Source organism: Pipistrellus hanaki (assembly GCF_964339955.1).
Source record: "Pipistrellus hanaki genome assembly, chromosome: 12".
Lineage (NCBI taxonomy): Eukaryota > Metazoa > Chordata > Mammalia > Chiroptera > Vespertilionidae > Pipistrellus > Pipistrellus hanaki.
This window is the reverse complement of record NC_140514.1, coordinates 12,692,778-12,715,281: the sequence shown is the minus strand read 5'-3', so window position 1 is coordinate 12,715,281 and position 22,504 is coordinate 12,692,778. Positions and strand designations below refer to the sequence as shown.

The window sequence follows — 22,504 nt, the reverse complement described above, 5'->3', positions numbered from 1 at the left end:
GGTTTCAGCAGCCGGAGAATCTTGTGTCTGGAGTACCTTGCTCCCATCCTGCCCCATTTCTCATCCCTTCCCTCTTTGCAGCACCCCAGACTCTTCTTTTCCAGAGGAGGAATGAATGAGCCACCTCCTTCCTGAAGCATTCAGCGGAGCTGGGGAGAGCACATGCAGGAACCCGGGTGGCCCAGGAGCTGAGCCAGCCCATCCTGGAAACAGACATCTGTCTGTGCCTTTGTCGGCCGAGCCCCTGGCCCTCACTGCGATGGGGGAATGTGACACCTTGACCCTGCACAGTCCTTCTGTTATTCAGAGGGAGGTTAGCGCAGGTTGTTGGGATGCAGTGGGTAAAAGTTATAAGCTGGAAGCTTGGAGTATTTGGGGTGTCTTGCCAGTACCTATTTCCAGACTCATAGAACTGAACATACACCAAGGAAGGAGGAAGAGGTGGTGGCTAAAGGGCAGGCTCTGAAGTCAGACTGTCTGGAGTCAGCACTACCTCCTGGCCACTTTCAACTTCAGGCAGGAGAAATGGGCTTAACCTCTCTGAGCCTCAGTCTTCTCATCTGTAAAATGGGAACGGTGAATGTACCTGCCTCACACAGTTGCAAGACTTGAATGAGGTGAGTGAGGCACGGAAAACACAGTGCCTACCACAGGGCAGCTGCTGTAATTAAAGGAAAAATCATCATAATGGTGTTGATTAGAAAAATAACAAAAAGACCCCAGTTGCCTTGTTGAACAAGATTCTCCAAAGAGCAAAGTTTTTAGAAAGGGGTCGGCATTTGAATCACGTCAGCCCCGCAGCCACAGAAGTGCTGACAAAGCACCAGGCTCCTCTCCTTTCTGGTCTTTTTGGTTTGCAGGCGTGCTCCTCTGTCTGAGAAGTAGCTTTCCAGCTGCGAGATAAACACAATGGACTGGGAGGTAGACATTGTTCTCCAGCAGCCTGGCCCCAGCCCAGCTGGAGAGAGCATTTCCTTTCCAGCATTCCAAGTGGTGACTGTCCCAAAAGATGGTTAAAAATCAGCTTGCAGTGGCAGCCGAGTAAAAGGCACTGAGCTCCAGAGTGTGGGGCAGACAGGGCATCCTGAGTTATTACATAAGCACGCTCACATCTTATGTAATCCACTACTTACTACCGTGTTTCCCCGAAAATAAAATATCCTTCGAAAATAAGACCTACTTACAGGTTTCCTTCTGAGTGAACTATAAGGCATCCCCCCGAAAATAAGGCCCTCGAAAATATTGCAATAAATAAGTCATTCAAAGACAATTTGCGCATGAAAATTAATGACTACATTGAAAATAGAATGGAGAGAAATCAGCGTGGAAACTTTGTGAACCCTAAACTGCAAGAAGTTGTGACTTGGGTAAAGAATTCATGGGAGAAAATCACTGACAGTTGCAATGCAAATGCACTGCGAGCAGGCTACCATGACAAGAAGTACTCATTTAAAGACAGTGCTATTGCTAAACATGAGAGATTTGGTCCACTGATTCTGAAAGAAATGGAGTCACAAGAAATTCACCAGGAAATTCAGGAATTGGATTGTTATGATGATGTTCCAGAAGAGGATGACATGATTGTCATTGAATAAATGAGTAAATTCTTGATACTGTAGGATTCACAGTTTGTCTGGTTTGTGTTGACAACTACCGTACTACCGTACCGTATACAGGTAATACATTTTCTTTATTTTCATTTAACAATAAATGTGTACCGTATTCTTCTTCATGGAAAAATAAGACATCCCCTGAAAATAAGACCTAGTGCATCTTTGGGAGCAAAAAATAATATAAGACACTGTCTTATTTTCGGGGAAATGGGTTAGCTATGTGTCTTTGAGCAAATTACTAAGTCTCTCTGAGCCCATCACACAGGGCGGCTGAGAGGTTTAAATGAGATGATATTTACCAGGAGCCAAACACCAAGAGATGATTACTGTATGATTGTCCTCCCTTCCCTTCCTTCCATTGCTCCCAATATGAAGCAAGATCTGGGCAGCCAGGGTGATGTGGTCCCAATCCACTGTCTACATACAAGCTAGGATCTTAATGGAGCCCAAATATATTTAAGACTTATTTTACCATGTGATTTATTTTACCCTGTGAACAGATTCATGTGAAAGTTTTAATGTGATTCAAGTGTGGAACCATTTATTGAGGACCACAAAGGTGAGTCCAATGAGACTTACACTCTCACAATAGCTGCATGTCTCACACACACACCACACCACACACACACACACACACACACACACACACACAGAGCAGCTGGCAGAGCCCACTCCCTGGTTAACGTGATGGGGCATTGCCAGCATGGGGCTTCGCTGGCCAATGAGGACCCCATTGTCTGGGGTCAGAGAGGACTTGTGTCACCTGACTTCTGCTACAGTGGGTCCTGTCATGGTCTAGGTCTTAGCACCCCATGTTTTCTTTGCATCGTCTCATCTACTCCTCAGACAACCTGTGGGTCAGGTGCTATCAGTGTCTCACCTTTATAGGTGAGAAAACAAATGCTCAGGGAGGGAAAGAGACTTGTCCAAGGTCATTCTGCTGCTCAGTGATTGGGCCAGGACCCTGACCCAGGTCTCTATGAGCCTAGAGCCCTAGAGTCACCATTTCTACACAACTTTCATATTGAAACTGGAAAAACACACACCTTAGGAATCAGTCCTCTGTGTGTTTTTGGACCATCAACATGGCATCACCTGCGAGTTTGTTAGAAATGCAGAGTCTCAGGCCCGCCCCAGCTCTGCTGGATTAGAGCCCATGTTATTTTTGCATGCACCGTCACACCTGAGAAGCCCAGGTCTAGGTTAGATGTGGTCCGATTACTAGTGTCCAGCATGTTCATAGGAAAGAAAAGTGTTCACGGTCAAGTGAGTTTAGGGAAGAGCAAGTTGAACAAAGCCAAACTGGCCTCCCTGTTACTGGATCTCTTGGTGCCTCTACCAAGGTGATGTGTACATTACGATGTGCTAATTGGGGGTGGAGTTTACAGTATTCCTCCAATTTATCTGACCTCAGAGACCTTTCTTTTCCTTCTCCGTTTTCTTTTTTAGGCAGGATGCAGAACTAGTGTACCCAATACGTAGCTTTGCGGAACGACGGAGTTAGACCAGCTGCCTCGGAGCACAGCTGTTGTAAATGAGGTTTCAAGAAGTCGTTTTGCCCAAGGTGGCAGGCAGCTGAGTCAGCTGGCGGCTGTGTGGGACTGCGTGGGACTGCGTGTCAGGCCTGCAGACGTTGTGTACTGTGTTCTTTCCAGGGCCTGGCTCTGGGAGGCCCAGAAAGTTAACTTTGATCCTGACCCATCGCCTCGCAGTTATGAGGAAATAACCAAGCGCCGTGATCAAGCTCGGCGAGAGGAGTTGGAGTCAAACAGGTTAACGAGCTCAGCTCCAGAGTCCAAACCGCAGGCCCGAGATCACAGAGCTAACAAGTATCCAAGCAAAGGAGGGAACACAGGTGTGTCTGGTCCCAGTGCTCAGGCTCCCTCCTTCCCTGGAGGCAGGGATCCTTCCAGCTTGGCAGCCACACCCGGCAGAGCCCAGATTGTGTGAAGGTTGAGTCCTGAAGAAGGAACCGGGCCTCCTGGCAAGCCCTCAACTGCAGGATTACAAAAAACAGTGAGTCACAACCCAGCGCTTGGGAGATAGCAAGGACAGCGTGCATGTGTGTGGGGGGGGGGGGGGGGGGGGGGGGAGGGGAGGGGACGTGCGGGAGGGGATGGGGATGGGAGGGGACATTTCTGGATTTCTAAAAGAGGGCAGGGATTGAGAGGTGCCTACCACTGGCTGAGGCTCTCCGATGTGAAGGGCCTTCTCTGGATCTCAGAGGCAAGTCTTCCAGTCGATGCCAGTTTGGTGGTTGGGTAGAACAAGGCCATTTCCTTGTAGCAGAACAAGCCCTGCATCTGGGCATATCAGGGGCAGGGCCAGTGAGAACCAGTGAGGTCATGGAAGCATCCTCTTAATCAGCCAAAAAACAACACACTAACATAAACCCTCAATGGTTCACCTCCTCTGGCTGCACCTGCCTCTCTTCCCTCTGGGCCTCCTCCTGGTTTCCCTTTGCTTGGACGCCCACGACTCTTCGGTGTGATCCTTGAGCCCATACTTGTAGGTACAGAGTGTGTGGAAGTCAGTCCACCCAGCCACAGTCGCTGGAGGGAGCTTCTTTGGAGGAAGCAGGAGACAGAGAAAGTGCCCTCCCCAGTGCCAGGCACTGAGCTTGGCACTTAGCATGGTATCTCATCTCCCAACAGAAAAATAGGCGAGCACTGTCTATCCCCCCTTTCACTGGTTAGGAAACTGAGTCACCGAGGGTCAAGGAGTGTGCCAGAGGAAACTGAGGTATAAGGCCTCAGCTTGTGTGCTCTACCACACTCTTGGGCAGGGGAGGTCTTAGTCTGAGGAAGCAGACGGAGGGAAAGGAAATATCGGGGGGCAGTCCAGCTCTGGCCTTCCCACGCTCGGCCCCTCAGACCCACCGTGGAACCATCGAAGGTGAGACTCTCAGACCAGATCCTAACTTAGTGAATCTGCATCTCCGGCTGGTTGCAGCTTGTTGAAGCTTGCCCAGTGATTCCAGTGCGGTCAAAGTTGAGAACCAACCTCCTTGCTTTATAGATGGGGACACCGAGCCCCTGGAGGGGAACGATAACACCAGTAAGGGGCCCAGCAAAGGGGCTGTTTCTCCTCCAGCCAGGACTGGCAGCTAGGACCACCTTTCCCACGGAATAAGTGTGTAGCCTTGAGCGAGCCATGTAACCTCGGGATGAAAGACTTAAATATCTTTAAATTCTCTCAATGGTGTAGGTGTTCAAGAAACACTAGTCTGCTCCCTACCCTACCCCCTCCCCAAATCCAGCCCACTTTCTGCTATACAGGGATGGACAGAGAAGATTCTGAGCAAGGGTGGGACTGAGATTCTGACCATCCTTGAGCCTTAAGGACAAGGCAGGGGAGGTCTTAGTCTGAGGAAGGGCTTGGGATGCCCTGGCGGCGTTGCCTGTCCAGAGGGGTCCTGGGGAAGGACCCGGATGCCATAGGTTGACTAGTGAGAGGTGACTGGGGAGCCAGCAGGGAGGAGGGCATTGGGGTGAGACCCCTGCTTCTGACCAGACAGGCAGCCCAGAGTGGGTCCAGCCCCTCCTACCAGGAAATGCAGGTGGAGCCACCAGGTGGGCAGTGGCGCTTTGTCTTAAAGAGTCTGGCAAGGTGCCCTCCAGGCAGGGACAGCTGAAAGGCAAGGTAAAGCACGCGCTTCCGCTCCTGCCCGGGCCTTGGCTGTATAAATAAACGACGATTAAAACCCTGGTATAAATATCCTCAACAGTTCACGGTGCTTGCTGCCAGCCCAGTGGGATTAGGGGAAGGTGACCAGACGTCCTGCTTTTGGCGGGACAGTCCCAATTTTTTTTTTTTTTTTTTTTTTTTTTTTTTTTTACAGAGAGGAAGAGAGAGGGATAGAGAGTTAGAAACATCGATGAGAGAGAATCATCGATCAGCTGCCTCTTGCACACCCCCCACCGGGGATGTGCCCGCAACCAAGGTACATGCCCTTGACGGGAATCGAACCTGGGACCCTTCAGTCCGCAGGCTGACGCTCTATCCACTGAGCCAAACCGGTTTCGGCGACAGTCCCAATTTTTAACAATTTGTTCTGCGGTGTTTTAAAAGTCCCAATTTTTTCTTTCCAAAAACGCCGCAGGACGCGGGACAAATTGTTAAAAATCGGGACTGTTCCGCTTTTGGCGGGACAGTCACAATTTCTAACAATTTTTCCCGCAGCGTTTTAAAAAAGTCCCGATTTTTGAAAAGATTGGAAAGATTGGAAAGATTCTTTCCAAGACGTGGGGAAAATTGTTAGAAATCGGGACTGTCCTGCCAAAAGCAGGACGATCTAGTCACCTTAGAAGGGGGACTTTCACTTCCTTGGTCATCTGTTTCTTTGATATTTAGCTTGTTCCTAACAACCATTGTACTATTTTTGTCATAAAAAAGAAGAATGAATTTTGAAAACGCTAGTGTAAATATTTGCAGAACACCACCACATAGACTTTCGGGGACAATCAGTCATTTGGAGGAAGATTTCCAAATCGTAGCAGCCTCAGGGTGCAGGATTACTTGCCCCCTTAGCAAATGGTAGCTCCATGCAGGAGAGGGTAGCGGGAAGAGGCTCCAGAATATGAATGTGCTGGAGAAACATCACTGATTCATGCCCCAAGCCTGGCTGTGTCCAGGTGTAACATAGTGAGGAGACAGCAACAGGGAGCATTTCAAAATGAGAAGCTCTGAAAAGCAAAGCAGGGGCAGGCTAGGGGCACAGGTTCCACCCCTCTGGGAAGTGCTCACCCCGATCCTACTCCTTTGCCCAGCCTGACACACCAGGCATGGGAGTGCTGAGCAGAACTCTACTGGGGTATCACATCACGTTAGCTTAGGGACAACCGTGGGAGCACTGGGCCTGCCGTCCACTGAGTGGGCAGAGGTGCTAGAAGACGTGGGTCTGCCTAAGTCACGGGTGAGCTTGAGTCTAGTGCTTAACATACACACTTTTCACACAATATGGTCCCCAAATGTAAGACAGTCAGCTCAATGCATGTTCAGCCTAAGTCACAGCGCCTGTCCCCATGCTGGTGAGGACACTGGCTGGTGGGATTTAATGAGAGAGAGTTTGTCAGTCTCCAGCATGGTACCTTATCTTTTTGTTGTTGTTTTTATCATATTTTTATTGATTTCAGAGAAGAAGAGAGAGAAACATCAATGATGAACGAGAATCATTGATCAGCTGCCTCCTGTACCCTCCCTTCACACCCCCAATTGGAGGTCGAGCCTTTGACCTGGACATATGCCCTGACTAGGAATTGAATGTGAGCTCCTGGTTCATACATAGGTTGATGTTCAACCACTGAGCCAAGTCAGCCTGGCCAGCACAGTATGTTCTGAAAGAGAGGTCGAGGAGATTTTGACCTGCACACTCCTTCGTTGTGCCTTGAATTTAGAGAAAGTACCTCCGAAGGGTGGGATCCCAGCTCCTGCTTCATTGGCTGCCAGCATTCCTTTGTTCTCTTCCCATCCAGCTCCAGATTCTGGTCCCCAGCTTTTGACACCACCTGAGGCCTTTGCCTGGGATGGAAGGCCAGCTGCCCCATCACGGGGGCTCCCTGGAGTATCTGGGTTGGATCAGAGGCCACCAGAATTTGGGGGGTTCTTCCAATCCTGCCATGGCCACAAGGACTCGAGAGCCGGGTAGTTAATGGAAACGGTGTCGGCTTTCTCAGGGAACTCAGCTGGAAGGATTTGTGTTTAAGGGTGCCAATCCCTTCCTAGTCACAGGAATCTGAACTATGAAGACACTGGATTGGGGACAAGGCCCTGGGCTCGGAGACAGATAAGTGTTTCTCTGGAAAGGAATCTTGGCCTCCTGCAGACCTGGGAAGTGCCAGGGCTTAGCTCCTGCGTGAAGGTTGCTGGCGCTGACAGCTGGGAGCCAGGGCTCTGAGGCAGCTTGTAGCGCAAGAGCCCAGGAGCCAGAGGTCCTGGTGCGGGAGGAGCCCTTCCAGCACTGTTCTGCGTTCTGTAGATACCCACGGGCTGGCCCCTCTGAGGGCTCCCTCTTATGGTGTCAGAGCCATTTCCCAAGCACCTGCCACATTTATCAGCTCAGGCTGAGTGTTGCTGGAGTGCAGAGAGAGGGCAAAGGGAGAGAAGCAGCTGAGGGCTTCCGCCCTGGCAGCTAAGAGGCCCAGAGGAGCTCGGAGAGTCCTGGGACTCTGCGCATTCCCCACGGAGTTGTCTCCAGGCTGCTGTTCAGAGCACACACTTGGGGTCTGGAAGGCTGAGACTCCAGTCCCATTCCTGCTAGATTTAGGCTGAGGGCTGCGGACAACTCACACTTGACTTCTCTGAGCCTCAGTCTTCTCACCTGTCAAATGGGGATAATAAGACCATCCTCACGAGATTGTGGCAAGGCTACCCAAGAAAAGGGACAAAAGGCCAAAGGTGTGTCATAAAGTATGAGCCTGCTGGGATAGGCTGGGCCCCCTGGTGTGGGGGCAAAGAAGGACAGGTAAGGATCCCAGACAATGGAAAGGCTCTGCTTCCTTAATGATGTCTTTTGTTTCATTTCTAATAGTGATTTTGAGGAAAGGAGAGGAGCTCCCTGTGAGGAGAGAAAGGATCTAGAACACAGGGTGGTGGTGTAGGAAAGAAGGCCAGGAGGAGCTGTGACCCCTCCTCCTTGGGGACCATGGGGTCTGCCTACATATTTTTATTTCTCACATATCAGGCCAAGACTCCTATTAATAAAATACAGTTTCCCTACTTATAAAGTGAAGGGATTAGATAGGCTGCACTTCAAGCTCTGTCTGACTACAATTTGGTGTCTCTAGACACACGGAGAAACATCCTACATATGCACACATACATGTACACATGCACATTCACCTGGATACACAGATGCTCACACTGACATACGTTCTGTTCCATGGGTTCAAGTCAGAATAAGGCAGTCTTTGTGGAAAACCACAGGCTTGAGTTCCAGGCATGGGCACACACCTAACAGCCTTTCCCCAGGTGAGAGAAGGACCAAGGCCTAGGACCACTCTCCTGTCTGGTCCCAGTGGTGAGGGGAGCAGTTGGGCCAAGGAGAATGGGGCAGAAAAGAAGAGTATGAGTATAACCCAGATGCAAGCCAGGAGACAAGGGTGTAGGGACTTGGCTTTACCCTACTCCCAGGTGCACCCAGAGAGGGCAGAGTGCCAGGCTTAGCCCAGGAAGGCCCTAGAAGACTAGCTCATGCTCAGGCCACACCTTCATGCTTGGGGTAAAACCAGGGGGCCTCAGGGTAACAGTTACAGTCACCTTCCACAGCTCTCCTGCTGCAGGACCACGCAGGGTCGCTCCGGAGGATAGCAACATTGAGTTGTTAAGCGATCCATCCATTCACCTAACACTTGTCTAAAGCAGACCTACATCCTGGGGGAGCTCAGAGCTATCTGTTCTGCACTGCCGACTTCCCAGCAGGATGAAGGAGGCCTTCTTCTAGCCTTTGAGCATATGTGAGTAGGAAAGTCCATTGGAGGACTGAGTGTCCATCCAGCCTCTGGGTTTTGAGTCTCCTTCAGTGCCTTGGAGTAGAGAATACCTCTTTGCCCAGTGCACCCCACACCTTGTCTCCACCTGTGCCTTCCAAAGCTGATGCCAGGCTGGATCACAGCAACCCAGTTTTAAATGGCACCCATGCTTCCCAGCGTCCATACCACAGGCCAGAACCAGACAGATGCTTCAATACAGGGCATAATGAACAGCCTACTGTAGAAACATGGAAGGAAGTGGTAACTCTGGCTTGGGGAATGGAGGAAAGCTTCATCAGAAAGAAAGAGATGGCCGAACCGGTTTGGCTCAGTGGATAGAGCGTCGGCCTGCGGACTGAAAAGTCCCAGGTTCGATTCTGGTCAAGGGCATGTACCTTGGTTGCGAGCACATCCCCAGTAGGGCAGCTGATCGATGTCTCTCTCTCATCGATGTTTCTAACTCTCTATCCCTCTCTCCTCCTCTCTGTAAAAAATCAATAAAATATATATTTAAAAGAAAGAAAGAAAGAGATGAACTAGCACTGAGAGATGGCTGAAGTATTGATAAAAGCCTGAGGGAATATTGTCAGCCAAGACTTGGAGGCAGGAATAAATGAGGGCTGGAAACATTTTTGGTAGATACGTCACATGGCCTCCTGACTCAGAGCCAATCACTTCCCTGTACATGGTTGAAGGAACGTGAACTTTGGAATCTAAAAGGTTTGATTATATACGAACCAGGTGATCTTAGGTAAATTATTTAACCCCTCTAAGCTTCCATGTGTTTTTCATCTTACTACCTGCATTAGCCATCTCACAGGGTCCTCTGAGCTTCAGATGTGCTATCATGTAAAGCAGCTCACCAGTGCCTACTTAGCACACAGTAAGCAATAGCTAATGTCTCCTCCTATTTCACCTTCCCTACAATGCCAAGAAGCTGCTCTGCCCCCACCTCAACACCATCCTTCTCAGGAGTCTGGTGGGTTACTGAGATGTTCCAATTCCTCAGAAGCAAGCAGCACAGAGGGGGAAGCTAGCTGTGGGCTAGGTTGGCATCACATGTACACATGATTTCCCCAATAAAAGGTGCCTTCAGACGGCATCAGGAGAGGAAGCTTCTAAGGAGAGCCAACGGTGGAGCTGGGAACCGACAGGAAGAGGGGAAAGGGGAGAGAAGAGGGAGGGTCACATTGTTTTTCATTTGCACAACTTCCAGCTCTTTCATTGCCATTGACACGACAAAGCCAAACTTCTTGGCTCAGGCTTGATTTTTTTTCTTTTTTTAAAAATATATTTTAATGATTTTTTTACAGAGAGGAAGGGAGAGAGATAGAGAGCCAGAAACGTCGATGAGAGAGGAACATCGACCAGCCGCCTCCTGCACAACCCCTCCCGGGGATGTGCCCACAACCAACGTACATGCCTTTGACCGGAATCGAACCCGGGACCTTTCAGTCTGCTGACCGACGCTCTACCGCTGAGCGAAACCGGTTTCGGCGATTTTTTTTTTTTTCTGCTCTTTATAAAAATCCTAAAGTGAAGAATGTATCTCCTTTAGAACTGTGTCTGACAGCCCAGTCCTTTCTGTCTGTGAGGGTCTAGCTCAGAGCTAGTCTGCTTTGCCAAGGTCAAAGACTGAGGTCATTGGCTCCGGCACTTGGGAAATGGAATGCTGCAGAAGGCCAGGCATGGAGGCTTTCTCCCGGTGGAGAGTGACCCTTCTAGATGCCTTTCCTGTCAGTCTTTTAAACTCCTGTCCTCCTTCACACTTCCGTGTGTGTGCACGCTCGCAGGTGCGTGCATACATGTGCATGCCTGCATGCTGTGTCCTCTGGAGGGCCACATTCTTAAGGGGGAAGCATGTCCACGTCTGTCTGCAGCTAGAACTGCAAGAATCACATGAAATGGAGATATTAGGCAATTATTCCAGTTCTTCAGTTTTAAACTACTTCTACCCAATATCATCAGACAAGGAAGGTTGGAGTAGGTGGTTCATTCTGCTCAAATTACTCATATAATAACCTTGATTTTCCCATTCACTCCATTCACTTTGGGTGCATGAGACAACATTTATCATTAATATCAGCCGGGTCAAAGAACATAGGTATTAAATAAACCTTGTAAATGAAGATAGAAGTTCCCAGCCCAGTCTCTTCACAGGTGCTGTGTTTAGTCATATATTCAACAGACATTTTTCAGGCAACAAATATTTATTTTGGCAGACACTGTGCTAGGTGTTGGGGATACAATGATAAAAAAGCAAACATGGGTCCTTGCCCAGGTAAAGCGTTTATTTTGGTAAGAAAAAGAACCAACAATCTTACCTAATAAAAGAGAAACATGCAAATTAACTATCTATCACTCCACCATGCCCACAGCCAATCAGAGTGAGTATGCAAATTAACCCAACAAAGATGGAAGTTAATTTGCATATGGAGGCAGAGCTGCTGGGAGGGGCATGAAGCCTGCTACGAGGGCAAGGGGGGTATGGAGGGAAGTATAGGAGCCATGCTCAGGACAGATGCCAGGAGTTGCTGGCTCCCAGACTTGCTGGCTCTGGGCAGGCTGGGAGCTGGGACCTGCCGGCCCACGGGCAGCTGGGAGTGAAGCCAGGGGAAGGAAGGCCTATTCTTGCCCAATATTGTGCAAGGGGCCTCTAGTAACTAAATGAACAAATATGATGATTGGAAATTATAGCAATGGTCAGAAAGAGTAAAAAACTTTTCTATGCTTTTTGTAGATAAGTTTTGATAACCGTCCACAAAATTAATTGACACCTGTGTGTGAAGTTAGAGTGCCTGTGAAGATACTTGGTGATTTACCTGGTCATCACCACTAGCCTCCGCCAAGGCCAAGGGCTCACCTCAGGCTAACTTAAATCAACAGGTTGGCAGGGAAAACCATTGGCTCTGGCCCGAGCAGCCCTAAGCCCACAGCCCAAATAGCTGAATGAGCAAGTCACTTTAGTCTTTTTTCAATATAAATATATATATATATATATATATATATATATATATATATATATATATTCTATAAAATGGGCATCACATCAACCCTACCAAACCCAAGGGTTCTTGTGAGGATCAAGGGGATAGTGGGTGAAAGTGCTCTGAAGACCATAAGATAAAGGAAGCAGTGTTGGTAAAATTTCTCTATGAAGAAGTTTAGTAAATCCAAGAGGGAAGGGAAGTGGTTAGGGAGAGGAAAAGAGAGGAATAGAGAGGAGGTGGGAAGAAAAGAGGGAAAGGGGAAGAGAGGAGTGATAAGGATTGTCCTGGCATTATCCTATTTAACCCCCATAACAACCCTATAGAAGTCTCATCCAGCCAAAACCAGTGTGGCTCAGTGGATAGAGCGTCAGCCTACAGACTGAAGGGTCCCAGGTTTGATTCCGGTCAAGGACATGCACCTTGGTTGCGGGCACATCCCCAGTAGGGGGTGTGCAGGAGGCAGCTGATCGATGTTTCTCTTTCATCGATGTTTCTTACTCTCTATCTCTCTCCTTTCCTCTCTGTAAAAAGTCAATAAAATATATATATATAAAAGAAGTCTCATCCTCATCTACAGATGAGTAAACTGAGGCACAGAGAGCCTAAGGAAGACACATTGCTAATCCGTTGGGAGCTGGGTTTGATCTGCTCACGTTCAAAGCTCTGCTCTTTACCACAAAGCCATAGCCAGTGGAGGGAAGATGACAGCCTCTCTTCTCTCTCTCTCTCTCTCTCTCTCTCTCTCTCTCTCTCTCTCTCTCTCTCTTTCTCTCTTTCTCTCTTTAACTTGAGATTTTGGGTCCAAAATTGGGCTTTCCAGGGAAATGCCAGAGGTGATTCTAGTTACAAGAAGAATGTGACAAAAACAAACTTCAGAATATCAAGAGATAATTGATCCACTGTTTTTTGTTGATCAAAAAAGGCTCTGTAAAGTTTAAATGGCTTGCCCAAAGCCAATAACTGATTTGTGACAGCATCGAAGAAAAAAAAAGGGGGGGGGAGGGGAGAATAGATTGATTGTTTTTCAAACTGTGGATACTTCTCACTAATGGGTTATTAAAAAAAAAAAAAAAAAAAAAAAAAAAAAAAAAAAAAAGTCAGTAGTGAGTTATAACCAGGAGTTTTAAAGGATAAAATAGAATAGGGTAGGAAATAGAGTACCTCATAAAGGGAAGTACTGCTTCATGATACTTCTCAGTTCCCTGTGTACTGAGCTTGAACGAAAAATCCCTGTGTGCCATCATCAAAATCTCTGAGTGTCCCAGGCTGGAGAGCAAGCATGGAGGAGGAAGAGACCCATGGGACTGACAGGATGTTTGAGCAAAATCCAAGATTTACTCCTCTGATTCAAGCAAAACAGCTCTAAAATAACCACAGGGCCTATTTATAGCTTGTGCCAAAATTACTTTTCCTTCATCTCTGGCGTTGACCAGGAGGGCTCCTCCACAGCACACTGTTCCGAGGGAGATGACAGGGGCCCAGAAAAGCCATCCTGCAGGAAGGAGGCCAGGGGCCAGACTTTTATATAAACCCCCAAGCTGTTTCCCTCGCCTTACTTCCTCTGCCTGCCTGGGGATAAGAGCAGGGCCTCGGAAACAGGGAACAGCATCCTTCACAACAGGATGTAGCGGGGGACCACACACTGCTCTCTGAGTCAGGCCACCAGGGAGCCAGGCTCTGGCCCCACGTAGTCACTACAGGGCACCTTAACCCTTCAGAGAACAGGAGCTGACACAGCTGAGGGCCTGAATGGAGGATGCAAGGGAACTTTCCAACCTGTGACCCTATGGACAGGCCTACCACGGGCTTGGGTTCCAGGTTCCTGCACCTACACCTGGACCCCACCCAGTACCCAGCACTTGGCAGTTGAGAGTAGACATCATTTCAAGGATTCCTTTCATGTCAAAGGCATGGTTGGGCTCATGCACGTGTGTGTGTGTGTGTGTGTGTGTGTGTGTGTGTGTGTGTGTGTGAAATGGGGGAGGATGTGGGTGTAGAAGAAACTAGAATAATCAGGAACCTCATCCCTGGACCATGGGAGAGGTTGGTGAGGGCCCCCAGTGTTGGTTACAGCAGTGCCAACCTTTATCTTCGCATATGTACAGGGATCAGTGTATACATGGGTATGAGGAGTGGGAGCAGAGTGAGACTAAAACTATTTATGACACCAAGGAAAACTTTCAGTCTTGATAATGGATTATAACTAAAGAGCCAACCAAGTGAGAATAGAAAAAGTAAAAACTGAACACTACAGTCAATTTCACGAGCCATTCAACATTTAGGTCTAATTTCCATATAGACCGGTATTGATTATGCTTGTCATTAAATCGCATGTGAGACTGACTTTGTTGTAGGTTTATTTGATTGCATGAAGCTCTGCTCATAGGTGGTCAACCTTCATTGAGTGTTGATCCTGATACAGAGCTGCTGCGCTCACAACTTAAAACATTCCTAAGGGAATCCTGAGAACTGGTTCCAATCTCTGCCCAGAAATTGCCTCCTTGGGAGAGAAGTGCCTGCTCGGGGCACATGGCCAGTGAGAGGTAAAGCCAAATGCCTGAGTGTGCTGACGCCCAACCCCTAATCTGCAAGGCTGGGCTGTTCACAGTCCCCCTGTCTACACCCCAGATATTCTGGTGGGAAGGACTCCTAGGAAACAGATTCCTGGGAGACATTCAGGGCGGCTCTGAAGCGGTGCCAAGACTGTCTTGCAGCTGGAGACACAAGAGTCTATCTTAAAAGACCACAGTATCCAATGAGAGAGACACACCTGACTTCTAATCCCAGATTTTCTCTTAAAAAAAAAAACCTTGGCCAAGTCACCTAATCTTTCTGAGCTTCATTTTTCACATCTCTTAAAAGGAGATCATTGTACCTGCCTACTGGACTGTGAGAACAGTGAGCAAAAGCTCCTAGCCCAGGGCCAGTAGAGTAATCTCAGCACTGGAACTTTCCCTCTTTGTAAGGCTGGCATTGATTTAGAGCTGACCCTCAGGGAAGGAAGGCCCAAAGCTGTCGATGCTCAGGGTGGTCTCGTAGCAGCTAGGGCTCCTAACTCATTGAGTTCTAAGACTCCTCTTTCTTCTAGCATGTCCTGGGGGGAGCTAAGGCAGAGAGTTGCTGCCATGGCTGCAAAGCAATTGTGGCTTGGAAAGAATCTCTGGCATGTGTCATGTGTCCTCCACAGCCATGATCCATGGTGTGTTGGAAAAGTGCTTTATTCCGGGACCAAGAGGTCAGTTTGTGGGAGGGTCGCCCATAAGTCTGCAAGCTGGGCAGCTAACCCGTCCCCAGAGCCATCTGCTCTGGATCACAGATCCAGACAGAGAGACTGGGTGGTTTGTGCCTGAGCTTAGAGAGGGCTACTAATGGCGGAAGAAGAGGCAAGGCCAAGAATTGGTGAGGAGAGGTCATGGAGTGGTTTGCCTACCCGGGTGACTAGTAGAGACAAGGGTTGGTTTGGGACACCTCAAGAACCAAGTTTTCTCAGCTCAGTCACCCAACTTCATTGGGACCCATGCAAGTCATGTCCTTTCCTTGGGCCCCACTTTCCTTATTGGTGAAACGAAGGGGTTGGACAATCTCGAAGTTCTCTTCTAGCTTTGCTATTTTTAGGCCATAAATTCCTAGTTTTCTTACAAGGCCCACAGTTCCCTATGGACAGAAGCCATAGTTAAGTAAGTTGAAGTCAATGGGATGGAGTGCAGAATGGGAAAGGGGGTGGAGAAGACAAGAAGTAAATGCAAAGGTTTTAATTTTCCCAGTTGGATGACTGGTATGTACAATGTCACTTTCTTTAATTTTCTGCCATCAGATTTATTTTGTATCTCAAGCCCCTCTTCTGGCTGATTCAGGAAAACTAGTGTAGTTACTTCCAGGTAAATTAGTTACTTCCAGGCGAATCAGTCACTTAAATAATTTTCTCAATCATTTTAGTTCTCAGCTCTATTAAATTCAGAATTTTTACTTTCATTTCCCTTCACCCTATCTGTGGAGAGAGGGAGACTATACCTCTGCTCAGTCTGCTCTGAGTTCTCCTTTGAAATGTTACATGTTCCTGTGTGGTCTTCACAGTGCCCCTACCTACCCACCTCACCTAGGCCTGCCTCTGGCCCAATGCTCCATGCTCCCACATTGTCTCTGCATTGTGCCCTCATTCCTGCCCAAGGTTCTCACTGGGAACATTTCTACTACCCCTGGAAGAGCCATTGGAAACCTGGGGTGGAGGGTGAGGTGGGAGGGTGGGGTGAGGTATTCTTTGTCTAGGCATACCATCTGCCACTTCTACTCTATAGCTCTATAGCACACCATGGATAACTTTGAAAACTCTCATAGAGTGTTGCTCAGTAGATGTTTGAGCCAATGGCTGGGATCTGAGATCTCCACAGCCTTGACCCAGCCAGGCTTGAGGAAGATCTGTGTGGGACTCCTAAATCCATGGGGTGTGGAGGGAGAAATATGTTGTCACCATCTTGAAGTAAAAATGAGTAAGATATACATGGAGGCTTCCTTTAGAGTAGAACAGGCCACAAGGAGCTGCTATAGAGCCTTTCTCCTTCTACATTTCTTCCCTCCTTCAACATACCCTTATTGGTTCTCTTCTGTGGGGTCCAGGCACTGTGCTGGCCCTGAGGGCATGGTGATGAATGAGACAGAGACGAACTCTGCCCTCCCAGAGCTTGTAAGAGTTACAGACAATGAAACAAAGAACTATGAAGAATGTGGATACTGTGATGCACCTGGGGAAGCATATGGATGTCTAGGAGCACTTGGTGGGAGAGGAGTGGTTAAGGTTAGTCAAGGGAGACATCCTGGGAAAGGGGAAATTTAAGGGAGACTGGTGTTTTAAGCCAAGAAAACAGTAGATATGAATGATAAATCCCCTGCTGAGAGATGTTGATGGTTGGAGCACAGAGGGCTACAGGACAGAGAAAGGTGAGGCTTGAGAGGTAAGCAGGTACCAGTAAGAGGCGAATGAGTGCCCCTGGTTTGATGGCATTAACTAAGTACTCACTTCCTCACTCCCTTCCAGTCTTAAATCCTGAGTGCAGATTCTAACCATTTTCATGTCTTCATAACATCTACCATGGGGCTGTGCATACAGTAAGTGCTCAATTAATACTTGTGAAGTCATTGATCAAGGATAGGGATCAATGAAAAGTGAAGGACCTAGTCCTACATACAGACCCTTAGAAAACTAAAGCATGCACTTCCAATCACATGACCTGTAAGTTTATGGCCCTGTAGTTGCATTTTAAAAACTAAAACAAAATACTTGTTAAAAACTAACAGGAATGTGTAAAATCAGCACTGGCAAGTCTCCATTGGCAGGCAGGGAAACCTGGCTTCCTGAAGGCTGCCTGGCTCCATGGCTGAAATATGCCTTGGGTAGAGATCCAGAGGTGAAAAGTCACTTGCTTCTGGGAGCAAGAAATGAACTCAAACTCAAGGTAGCAGGTTTCAGCTCTCTAGGGCAAAACGACATTGTGAGTCTCAGAGTGTTAAGGATTGCCAGGTCACTAACAGTCATTGCGATGGGAATTCAGAAGAGGCAGCCAGTCCTAGCTGGAGCCCTTAGGGGAAGGGAGAGGTTGCCAGCTCTCTCCTATGGCTGGGCCTCAGCCAGGTCAAAGGAGCCCACGGCCTCCCAGAACCCATCCTCTCTGTCTTTCAGAAGCCCACTGTCCCTCCCCCACCCCACCCCCAAGTCTTGTCCCTTCCAGCCACCCTCTTCTGCCTGGGCCTTACCACTCAGCTGTCCATGCCTCCTCGGTATACATTTGCTTTCACTTCTACACACACACACAGGCCATCCTCAAGCCCAACATTAGCCCCTATACCAATCCCTTAGTTAATTTCTCAGCAATTTAGATATGCTTAATGCAGAAAGTCTGGTTTTCTGGTTCAACATCTTCAGATATTTTCTCTTCTCACCCCTGATCTCCTTCCTTTCCAGGCCTTTCTTCCCAGCCCTCATGCCCCCCGTTGTTTGATTTAGGAGTTGAATGAGTTTTCTAGAAACACGCCACAGAACTAAATTCCTCAGAGGCAATGCAATAAATTATCTGAGATATGCATGAGTGATGGAGCCTTTTGGTAGGAGACGCTGAAGAATGCTAATCATGGAAAAACACAATTCAAGAGGCCAAATTTTACAGGGAGCAATTAGTATTAAATGAGACCATGTCAGAGGCACTGGGGCATTGGAAACTGGCTGCCCTGCCTCCTTTTGTGAGTCAGGTTTACTAAATGGAACAGAATGATATGTAACCAAAATACTGGAAGACCATTTCTTTGCTAAGGAGACCCAGCCAACAAACACAGTGGAAAAAATAGGAGATAGCTCTCTCTCTCTCTCTCTCTCTCTCTCTCTCTCTCTCTGGGAGTTTATTTTCCAATCTTCTGTTAGAGGACAGAACCTAGAGCCTTGGAAAGTTCTAGGAGTCAAAACAATCAGTGAGCAAAGTTCTCTAACTCCCCTGAGCTGGATGCAGATAAAAATGCCACTTTTAAAGAAAGAAGGAAAACTGGAATTGTTAGGTTAAATGTTTGTATTTGCGAACCATCTGTCCTGTGTTAAGAAAAGCATTTTTTTTTAATATATAAAATAAAAATCTGTCTTGCCATCTAAATGATTGGCTGGTTTGTGCCCTCATGGGGAGTCTAAAGAGAAAACTATTTGGTTTTAAAAAAAATGGGAAAAATTAGTCACTAGTGATTCACAGAGACTATAAATATGTGGCTATGTTGTTCACTTATGTATGATCCAGCTGGGATGAGCTGTTTGGGAGGAAATAGGAAGATACACAAACAGCGCTGAGAGGCAGCCGAGGCCCTGCTGCACGAGTGGTGGAGTGACCAAACCTCCCCTCAGAGCCTCCCCTCAGAGCCTCTTTGTATCAGTACTCAGTCCTGCCTGCAACAGCCAGTAGCTGCCTCTGTTAACTAGCGTTTTTCCTGAGCCACAGAAAGCTACTTTGGGGGGATATGGATACATATGTAATACCTCAATCCATTAAAAAAATTAATTAATTAAAATAAAAGAAGTGCTAGAAAAAAATTCAGTATATATATATATATATATATATATATATATATTGATTTAGGAGTTGAATGAGTTGGCCATACTACTCTGGCCAAGTCACACCGGGCTGATAGTGCTTGGGAACCCGCAACTCCCAGGAGCAGCCCTCAACCAGTGATGGAGGAGAGTGTGCGTGATATAGCCTAGCATCCTCACCCCTGGGGAGGGAGAGAGCCCAGGCTCTACACCTTTCCCAGAATTTCCCCATAGGATTGATTCTGCTCTGCTCACCCACAGGAGTAGCTGGTTAATATCACACCCTTTATTAGCTGCCCCCTCCCCTGCCCCACTTCCTCCTCCCCCTACCGGTGTGTTTCCTGCACTTGCCATAAAAACTCCTTGCCCTTGAATACTTGCCTCAGGGCGTGCTTCTGGGGGAACCCAAGCTGAGACACTGAGCTACATTTTTTCCCCTCCCTGTGGCCTAATGAGCCTTGTTATTATTAACTTCCTTTGCACCTCTTTCCCTGTACAGCACCCTCAGCCGGTCCTCTCCTCACCAGACTCAGCCCTTCACCTGCCTACACTATGCTTCCTGCCAGAGCCCTCCGTGCTTCCCCAGCTGTGTCAGTGCAGGACAGAGTCACCAGTAGGTCGGAATGGACCTTCGGTCTGGGTGGCTGAGGCTTCCTATTGGTCATGCCCTCACCCTGGGCCCCAATACTCTGCAAGTTTTCTAATCAGGTGCTATGGAGTCAAATTCCAATAGCCGATCAATAGCTCCACTCCTGGATCTGACTGTCAGTGTCCACCTCATTGTCCATTCTACCAGGAATGGAGCCCACAGGGGTGGTCAGGGCTGGTAGGAGAAAGAACACTGCCATTTCTGGGGTGCCCAGTTAGTATGTTCTAGGCTCTGTGCAGGTGTAGCCTTCTAGCAATTGGTAACAAGTAAATAGGATACTCATGCAATTTTTAAAACTAACGATTGTATCCACAATAAAAGGAATGACCTTTATAGAAATTTCAGAAAACATAAAAAGAAATGAAAGAAAAATACCACCCATATTCATGCCATCATGAAACCACCTGAGATACTAGTTTTTCTCCTCCTGCCCCTTTATCCTTGTGTAAGCAGTAGAAATCACAGTGGCTTCCTTCTCACTCAGTATTGAAGTAGGAGAATTTCTCCCATGTCTCTTCCTACTTTGCAAACATTAGGACAGAATGCTTGTCTCTTGCACATTCTATATGGTGGAGAGAGAACACCCAGTCCATTCCCATGGGATGGGTACTTTGGGGAAGAGTTCTTTTAGCATCGCCGATTGATCGGTGAGATCAACGGAAGGGCAGAAGGGGAACTGCCTCTTTGTTGTCTCTTTTCCTGATTTTTTAAAATCAAGAAGTAACTAAAAAATTGTATTTTTTTTTATTTTTTTATTTTTTTTAGATAAAATCTACCAAATACTCAGCTAGGCAAATTGAAAATAGTTGCTTCTGGAAAGAAATAATGGCAAGTCTTATTGAACTGCTTGCCTCCTTAAACCTTATTCTAGTGTAACTTCAGTGAAAATGAAACAACTTCAATGAAGGGGGATGAGACATGATTTATCGACTTAACAGCAAGCACAGGTTTTGTTATAAACTTGGTAAACATCATTTTTAAAAATGTTTATTGTTTATAGTATTACAAATAATAGTACATATGTCTCCTTTTTCCCCACTCCATTGACCTTCCCAAGGCCTCCCCTACCCAGCCAGTGTCTTGTGTAAACATCATTTTTAATGGCTCCATATTATCCCATTATTCTACATTTTATTTATCTTCCTGTTATTGTACATTCCAACTGCTTCCCAATTGTATTTAGATATTACTGTGATGAGCAACCCTGTGCATAAAGCTTTTTTTTTTTTTTTTTTTTTTTTTTTGTAAATTTGAGATTTTCTTTGTAAGAAAATGAGAGTGCTCACAGGATATGAGTGCTCATTTCCCCATACCCTAACCAGCTTTGATTAAATTTACTTTTAAAAGTCTCAATTAAGTAATGAGTGTAAAAATTATTTCCAATTTTCGACAGCTGATTAATGAGCTCAAAGACCTCCAGCTGCCCCGGAGCATGCGAGGTTAAGAAGTGGTGGAGCTGGATTCTAAGCCCAGTCTGTCTGCCTGCCAAGTCCTCATCTCAGTAGAAAGGCCTGGTGGAGAGCAGTTACCAGAGGAGTTAAGTCCTAAGTCCAACTTTTTTATTGATTAGGTAGTACTCTTTTAGTCTCAATTTCCTTGCCTGAAAACAGGAGTGCCTCACTAGCCCATCCCCTTTCACAGAGCTATAAGGACCAAATGAGATAATGAATATCAACACTCTTGAGAAATTCTAGAAAGTTCCATTTGATTATAGACTTCAAAAGGGCATGGACCCGGCATTCTATTTCCACTCAAATATATATCTGGATCTCGTGTTTATTTAGCATTCATTTATGGCAATTATTGTAGGTTAAATGCTTTAGATGAATTATCTCCTTTAATCCTCCTAACAGCCCGATCATTTCCGTATGATGGTTTCTGATTTTGAGATGAAAAATTGAGGCTACATCCCACAGCCTGAAAATGGTAGAGATGAGCTTGAACAAGGTGATCTGACTCTAGAACTTGGGCTATTAATTGTTTTAAAATGTAGGTTTTATTATTCTTCAGACATGATGAGGCCAATGGATTAGGAGATGATTTCTACTGAAAAGAGAGTTTGTTATGGTTCTCAAGAGGAGGGGCACTCCATGTCACATAGCCACTAGACTAGGGGATGTCCTAGGGTCTGTCAGAGGCAGAAGGAGTGAGAGAAAAGCATGAGCAAGAGCTTTCATTGTAGTTTTCCTGGGAAGGAATGGATTTGGCAGGTAAACAGGTTTCAAAGGTTTGGGATTAACTAGTTTGAATATTTCAGCAGCCCTCCCCCACCACCCCCTTTCTTGGGGGATAAGTGAAGGTGCTTAATAAATATATCATTTTCTCCAGGTAAGCAAGAAGAAAAAGAGACCCTTAGCAATGTTAATAGCCAGGATGTAGAGCTATGCTTGTGAAGGGCTCTTAGCGGAATCTAAGGAGTTTTCAGATTCTGTCTAGTGAAGATGTCATGAATGTTACCAGGATTCCTGACATTGTCTTCAAAAAATACATGCTTGACTCCTTACCTGACTAGGAATCTGATTTTAATCCTCTCTCTCCAGGGCCCAAATGTCTGCCTTATTCAGGCTGTCCGTCACCTGAAGAACACAATCAGGAGATTCTGGCTGTTTTTCATCCTCACATTTCTGTCCTCATCACCAAGGGCATCCCAAGCATCTTTAGTCATTTACATGTATGCACACAAATAAGAGTGTTTATTGTGCACAATGATTTGGATTGGTCTA

At 47.0% G+C, this 22,504-nt stretch overlaps 1 protein-coding gene across 1 annotated transcript in view; it reads left to right on the top strand.

Moving 5' to 3' along the window:
* Positions 1–3,236: 3,236 nt before the first annotated feature.
* LCLAT1 (lysocardiolipin acyltransferase 1) overlaps positions 3,237–22,504 on the top strand; it is a 157,104-nt gene continuing 137,836 nt past the window's right edge. The window contains exon 1 of the mRNA XM_084900185.1: positions 3,237–3,629. The gene's annotated coding sequence lies outside the window, so the exon portion shown is untranslated. The remainder of the gene's footprint in view (positions 3,630–22,504) is intronic.